The sequence below is a fragment of the Propithecus coquereli genome, unplaced genomic scaffold (genome assembly GCF_000956105.1).
Source record: "Propithecus coquereli isolate 6110/MARCELLA unplaced genomic scaffold, Pcoq_1.0 Scaffold37, whole genome shotgun sequence".
NCBI lineage: Eukaryota > Metazoa > Chordata > Mammalia > Primates > Indriidae > Propithecus > Propithecus coquereli.
The window spans coordinates 7,804,450-7,812,035 of NW_012149396.1; the positions used below are offsets into that span (position 1 = coordinate 7,804,450).

The following is a 7,586-nucleotide window of genomic DNA, read 5'->3' on the forward strand; positions in this document are numbered from 1 at the left end:
CGGCAGCGGCGGCGGTGGCGGCGGCGAGGCCGCTCCACCGCACACGCACACACAGACCCCGGCAGCGGGAACGCAGATGACACGCCCGTAACATGGAAGCCGCCGCCGCCGCCGCCGCTCCGACGACAGCAGCAGCAGCCACAGCAGCAGCAGCCGGCGGCGCCGCGCTGAACAAAGGTCATCCGAGCTGCGGCCCAGGCGCCCGGGCTTGACCGCTTGCGAGGCCAACCCCGGGACGGGGGTGGGTGTGCGCCTCTGGGCTTGGGGGGCGGCCAGGGGCGGCCGGGGCAAGCGAGGGGCGCGGGTGGGCGCCGGGGAGAGGCGGGGGCGCGGCCCCTCGTGCCCAGCCCTGCGGGTCGGGGCGAGCGTGTGAGGCTCAGGCCCCTTGGCCTGATTGCAGTGGCCTGTCCCACCCTGGCCTTGGGGACAGCAGGCCTTCGCGCCCCGCCGCCTTGCTTGGGGGGCCGAGGAAGAGCCGGCTTTGCTAGGCCCCGCAGGTTCAGAGAGGGGGGCCACGTGGGCGCAGCTCTCCTCCTCCCCCCGCCGGCGCTGGTGTGCACAGATGCTTTCTCAAAGGCCTCCGTGCCCCCTGTCCCACTGGTCCTTCCTTCGCCCCCCGCCCCCACCCTAGACAGCCCCAGTTTTCTTCCCCGAGGTGAAGGGATTTGGACTTCTCCCCCCAGGTGCTTGAAAGAAGAGAAGGTTGGAGGAGGAGGAGGAGGCTGGGGGGCTGCTGGTGGTGGTGACAGGGCTGGGAGAGAGAGGAGAGGGACGGAAGGGAGGAGGGGGCTGGGTGGGGTGGGGGTGACAGGCAGAGAGGAGCCTGGTCAACAAGCCAGCACCACTCTGCTAGGAGGCCAGGCCGGCTCCTGCAGCCGACGCATCCTGTGTGAGCAGACACACATAGCTTGCTTTCTTGGGGGCTCTTTGTCAGCCACCAACACAGAGAACACACACTGACACACACGTACACAAAGATCTGAGCCAGGTTGTGGGAGGTAAGTGGGGGAAGGAGAAGGAGGGGGAAACAGTGTCCGCGGAGGGCTGTGGGGCGGAGGGGCGGGGGATGGGCCCTGAGGGGCTCTGGGGTGCTTGTGAGGTGACCATTTCCAAGACTGCGTGCGTGTGTGGTTGGGGGGACACATGATGACCTTCCCCTGCTCAGGAAGACCTAAAAGGGAGAAGCAACCCCCAGCGAGATCCCCCTGTGCTGATGATTTTCAGGGACTTGTTGGCAACTCAGCGAGGGTTGCCATAGCTTTTTTATGTAGGGTGACCAGAACCGGCTGAAACTGGTTTGAGGCAGATCAGCTCCTGAACACAATGCAGTCACTGAGCTACTACAGTGGGATAGCAGCTTCCTCCCTCCATGGCAGCCAAAAGCAGAGGAGCTTGCAGGAAGGTACCATCCCAACACAGTATGTGAATGCACACTTAGACACCACACAGCACTGGTACGTGACTAATGGAGCCCTGAAAGATTCTGGGTAGAGAAGATGGAAAAAAAGGTGCAGGTTTGCAGGGTCTGAGATTACTTGGGCTTTTCCTGCCTTTTTCTTTTGCTTAAGGGATGGACAAGGAGCTGAGATTTATGACCCTTATTAAAGAAAAAAATGTGCCTTGCTAGGGTGGGGACACTTGGTTTATGCAGTCTCTCTCTCTTTCTCTGTTTTTAACAAAACCAAACCAAAATGAACTGATGGATTTGTAATGGTAGTTTGTTTGTTGCTGGAGAATGCTACTTTGCATGCCTTTTTTCTCTTGCAGGGTATGTTCTGTTTTGTGCTTTTCCTTTTAGAAGCTACTAAAGGGTGTTGGGGATACTTCTGACTATTATGAAGGCCAAAAGGTAACAATATTGTTCTAGGAAATGAGCATAAATGCGTTCCAGTGATGCTGTTAGCCATACATGCTGTCTTTTTTTTCCTTGTAGGCCTGTTGACTGGGGCTGCTTTTAACCCTTTCATATGTGCTGAGAATGCAGCCGTGTGACAGTAACTGAACACTGGTCCAAAGTCTTTCCAAAAGGTCAAGGTTCACAAGGTGAGATATGCTGTTTTGAGCATGAATTTAAATATTTATTTGCAGATCCATTCAGACACAGACTGACAGTGGATTGCTACCCTGGAGATAAAATTGGGTTCAGAGTGGAGAAGAAATTCTCTTAATGTTAACCCAGTTTAATGGGATTAGAGTGACTTTATGATGGTATTGCTATCAAGGCGAAATCTCAATGCCTTCATTAAATCGCATGTGTCTGGGCAATTGGAAGAGTCAGGCCTGGAAAGAAGGGAGTTTAGAGAATGGTAGGCGTCAGGGCCTTGTGGAGAATGTGCTGTTTTGCATACAACAAAAGCGGTACACATGTGGCATTTTCCCGATGATTATAAGAAAAGGAAGGGCTTCACCGAATCGAGGCAGCCTAGCCACCTTTTTAGGATTTGAGGAATCTGAAGGGTAGAGTTGCCTTTTGTTCATTCATCACTTTTCTTTTACCTTGCTCTCTGCGTTAACCTGAAAGGTTTTTCACTCCAAGTCAAGTGGTGGAATGTCTTTTATTGATTTTGGGGGCTGTTGACGGTGAGTTCGCCATTGGATTATTTGTGGCATACATTTTAATGTGGAATACTAATGCAATACCAGGAGGAAACCGGGTAGTCTGGCTTCATCTGTGAAAAGATGCCTGTTAACTCAAAGTTGTTCTGTAATGGATGGTAGGAAATGTGTAATGTCTTAAAAGATTGCAGTTAGATCTGAGCTGGCATTTTTATGCACACTCCAAAACCAGAGGTTGGAGAGGAGAGGAGAAGAATGCAGCAAGGAGTCTAGCAAAGTGAAGAACAAAGGCTGAGAGAGCTTATAGGGGAACACTAAACATTTTGCCTTGAGGTTCCTTATGAAAAGAACTGCAACTTCCCCAAACAGGAAACCAGCGGCTCCACAATCATATCCAGTATGATCTCGGCAACAGATAGAACTGGTTCTGCCTTTCTGCTGGTTTGGTGAAAGTACATCCAGAGGAGCTCACAGAAGACATGATTGAAAATAAATTTCTGCCCTACTTTGAAGTGGGCATTTTGTTCCTCTCCGTGCTCAGCAGAATAGTCTTTTCAGCAATGCCGGGGATCTTAGAATTGGTTAAGTTGTGTGCTGGCAGTTGGTGGGCAGAATATCTGCAGTGAAGGATGTCAAGTATGCAAGGGTTTTTATTGTTAAGATGTTTTTCATTTGGCTGCAGAACATCCACTGTGTGATAAAACTGGCAAAAGGGAAACAAGAGTGCATGGTTAGCTCAGAATACTTTATGTAGTATTTAATAGAGATAAATGTAATCTCGGGCAGATAGACCAGCAAATAGCTTACATGATGGAACAAAATTCTTTACAAATCACTGTGCTAAAATTGGTTTTCAATTCTACATCATTTTTGACTGCCAGAGGTTCTGTGTATGAGCGTGGCAGAAATACGCTTGCAAGGCAGATCCCAATCCATGTTGCACGATATGCTGCTCCTGCTTTTCTGGTGCCAACTAAAACTCAGATGGCTAATATGATACACCTTAATTGGCTTAATACAATAAGCTGTTTTATCATTTGGCCCTTCCTTCTTGTCTTTCCAGAGTCAGTGATTTTTCTTTAACTTTGACAGCCGACCCCTTGCACTGGCTATTTCTTGAGAGTATGTTTTTAAAAAATCTCTTTGTAAGGCATTGCACGACATGGAATGTTCTGGTTTGCTCTCTTGGTGGTTTTTAGCTTTGTTACTGTCCCACCCCCACCCCCCAAGTCTCCTGAAAATAGCATTTGTTTTGCATTTAGACCAGTCTTTCCAGCTGCAAATGCTGTTGAAGCCTGGAGAGCTGGTTCTCCAGGGCAGTAATCATGAGCTCATCTTGGATGGAAGCTTGTCTCAGGTGGTGATCTCACAGGGAGGTATAACAATGTAGCAGGCCCAGGTCTCCGGGGAGAGGAGCCGAGAGGCTTCTGGGCTTGGGAATGCGAATGTGAGTGTGGACAGTAAGCAAGGGCATGTTCCTTCCTGGGAGAGCCAGGAGGAGACACCGGGCGCCCATACTTGGGGTGGGGCCGGCCTGGCTGTCACTGCCGCTTAGCCTAGCCCAGCCTCTGGTTGGGATCGCCTGCAGCAGTCTCCAAGGACGACCTGCGGCCCATCCCCTCTGGGGCAGGAATGTGTGGGTTTGGCTGTGCAGAGTACACTGGAAAGAAAGTGTAACTTGGTGTCTAGTCCTTGTTTTTATCATTTGTCTGTGTAAGGTCATTTTTTCCATGTTAAAGAACATTGGATCAGGGGCTTTTAGAACTCTCAGCCTAGCCTGGTTCGGGAGTGTGAGCTTGTTCTCTCTCCCTCTCTCCCTCTCTCCTGTCGTAGATTCCCTGCCCCCACCCGCCTTTACTCATTTTTAAGGAAGGCCTAGGAAGGAAGTAGCCAACACGTAAGTGGAATTTTCTGCTTAATACCTGCATTAATGCCTGTGAGTTCTCCCCTCCTCCATTTATTTCTTCCCTTGACATGCTTTCTTGGGCTTTGCTGTGGAGTACAGTCTCTCTTTGGTTGATTTCGAATAACCTTTCCCATACCCTTGGTGGAAGTCCATCTGGCTGTTCACAGCTGGAGTGGAGGTCGCGCCCGCATGTGGAACCTCAAAAAGGTTGCCAGTAGCTCCTTCATTCCCCTGATGTCTCTTCCTAATCCCCATACTGTCAAAACAGGAACAGCAGCAGCCATGGTAAACGTTACAGAAATACACACCTCTGTGTTAATTATATCTTAGGGATGATCTTTAACTGAGTCATGGTTAAAGAGTTAACTTTTTTAATTTTTAAATTTACATACTGTAAAACTTACTCTGTGATATACAATTCTGTGGGTTCAACATGTGTATAGAATCGTTTATCCAGCACCACAGTCGCTACGGTATGGTTCCACCACACCAAAAAATGTCTCTTGCTGCCCTTTCTCCCCAGCCCTTCCCTTGGCATCCACTGTCCCCCTACAGGGACATTGTTCTCTGTCCCTGTAGTTTGGTCTTTTCCAGAATGTCACATAAATGGCTTCTTTCATTAGCAAAATACAGCTGAGGCGCATCCATATTCTGTGTATAGATGCTTGGTTCTTTTTTAATGCTGAGTAGTATTCCACTGTATGGATGTACCACGGTTTATTCATTCACTGCTTGAAGGACCTGAGGGTTGTTTCCAGTTTTTGGTAACTGTGAATAAAGCTGCTATGAACATTTGTGTACAGGGTATTGTGTGAATATAAGTTTTCATTTCTCTTTGGTAAATACAGTCATGTGTCGAGTGATGATGGGGGCATGATCTAAGAAATGCATTATTAGGTGATTACATCATCTTGTGAACATCGCGGAGTGCACCTACACACACCTAGATGGTACGTCCTACTACACACCTAGGCTGTAATGGTATGGTCTGTTGTTCCCGCGCGCACATGCACTGCAAACCTGTACAGCGTGTTACAGTATTCATACTGTGGGCAGTTGTAACACAATGGTAAGTATGTGTGTGTTGAAACATATGTAAACATAGACAAGGTACAGTAAAGGTATGATAATGTAATCGTATGGAACCACTGTTGTATATGCAGGCCATTATTGACTGAAGTGTCATTGTGCATTACATGACTCTACTTAGAATTGAGACGTCTGGGTCATATGGTACATACACAAGAATTAAAAGCTTGAATGAAAATAAATTCATCTCATTGTAAGTCACAGAAAAGATCTAGCCTTGACAGCTGCAGTTAAGACTTCCCAAGAAAGAGATCGTAGTGAACATTGTCTGAAGACACACGAGAGATGATCATGATAATAGAACACTCTCTAATGGGATGACATGCTTTATAACCCTGAACTAATCGGAATTAGCCAAAAGTGGAAACAAAAACTGCAAGCGGTAAAATATCCTTTCTCTCCTGCAGCAGTTATTTTTAATCTCTTCAGAAACATTTGGCAGTTTAATTTTTACATTTGTCTTCAGGTTCAATAAAACACCAAACCTTAATAGAATTGCAATTTTGGAAAGTGCTACCGAAGATCTTAGTTGTTTGTAAACAACTTCTTAATTATAATTTGATTTCCTGACTGCCAATATTGGTGGTGTTTTAATAGTTATTATTCAGCTCTTCTAACTTTTAAGGAAGTGAGAATGTTTAAGCAATATCAAGGCAGTCAAAGGGGAGATTTTGGAAGCAGATTTTTTTTTTTTTCAAGGATAAAATAGCTTTCAGGTTTGGGAAGAACAGATCCTGTGCAGATCCTGTTTTAGAGATAGACAGAGATCATGGTGGCGTAGAGGGAGGCTAGCCCAAGAAGTGGGAAGAGGTGTTAATTTGGGGATTGTTCCGGCCGTTTGACAGATGCCTACTGTTTACAAAGCAGACATTGTGCCAGGCGCTGGGAGCACACGGGGGAAAGGACACCAGGGGAACAAGTCTAGTGGGAAGGACCCTACAGAAGCTATGACAGGAATGTGAATGGGCCACCTAGTGCCAGCGTCAGGGGAGGAGCCCTTGGAGAGGTGGCTTCAGAGCTGAACTGGGAAAGACCAGTAAGAATAGGTGAGGCCTGTGAAGACCCAGGGCAGAGCCCGATGCAGCGGGATGTGGAAAGGCACGGAGCGCCCGGTGTTGGGAGCGGGCTGTGGGAGGAGTGGCAGTCGAGGGCCAGCCTGAGCAAGGTCGTTCAGTACAGTCCCTTGGAGTGTGGACTCTCTGTGTGGGCAGTGTAGGCAGAAGGACTTCCCTTTCATGACAAAGGTCCTGTGGCAGCACTGGAGGATGGCATGGAGGTAGGGAGGTCAAGCGAGGGGACCGCTGCAGGATCCCAGGAGAGAAACCGTGAGGGCTTTGATCCGAAGCCTTGTTCCTGGGGATGGAGGGGCCGGTAGTGGCTGCTTCAGGGGGCTTGGTGTGACCGGGTAAGGGGAGAGATAGAGAGGGAGGTGCAGAGGCCGCCTCCCAGGTGGCAGGCCGAGGCTACCTCTTTGAGATAGCAAGTTCAGAAGGCCGAATAGATTTGGGAGAGCGAGAGACTTGATACAGTGAGTTTGGTTTTGGGCTCTGTTGCCTGCGGAGCCGCCCTTTGCCTCTTGGTGCTGTCCGGTCTGGGCTTCAGGAGGGCTATTTGGGCTGGAGGTCTAGACTGTGAGTAATTAGCATACAGAGAGGATAGAAGAAAGGTGTCAGAAGGGTTGAGTTCCTATCCCCTAGGATAATGTCTTACATAGTGAAAACCATAAATGAAACGGAGAGGAACCTCTGAAGAACTTGAAAACGTGCTGCAGGAAGTTGGAGGGCATTTCCAGAAAGGTAGAAAATTAGGCTGGGGGCAGTGGGTCATGCCTGTAGTCCCTGCACTTGGAGAGGCTGAAGCCAGAGGATCATTTGAGGTTCAAGACCAGCCTGGGCCACATAGCCAGATGCTGTCTCTCAAAAAAAAAAAAAAAAAGTTTAATAGCTAGCACCTTGCAGGCACTGCAGAAGGTGGTGGCCCTTATGTTATTTCATTTTTTTCTATTTTTTTTTTTTTAAGAGATGGGGTCTTGCTC

General features: G+C 48.6%; 1 protein-coding gene across 4 annotated transcripts in view; it reads left to right on the plus strand.

Moving 5' to 3' along the window:
* Positions 1-7,586, plus strand: part of ZNF532 (zinc finger protein 532) — a 111,465-nt gene that overhangs the window by 1,010 nt on the left and 102,869 nt on the right. The window contains exons 2-3 of one of the 4 annotated variants that reach the window (XM_012651791.1): positions 1,768-1,849; positions 1,934-2,043. The gene's annotated coding sequence lies outside the window, so the exon portion shown is untranslated. Of the gene's footprint in view, positions 1-106; positions 178-1,091; positions 1,850-1,933; positions 2,044-7,586 lie in introns of those variants that run through there. The other 3 variants (XM_012651794.1, XM_012651792.1, XM_012651793.1) reach the window with 3 other exon arrangements.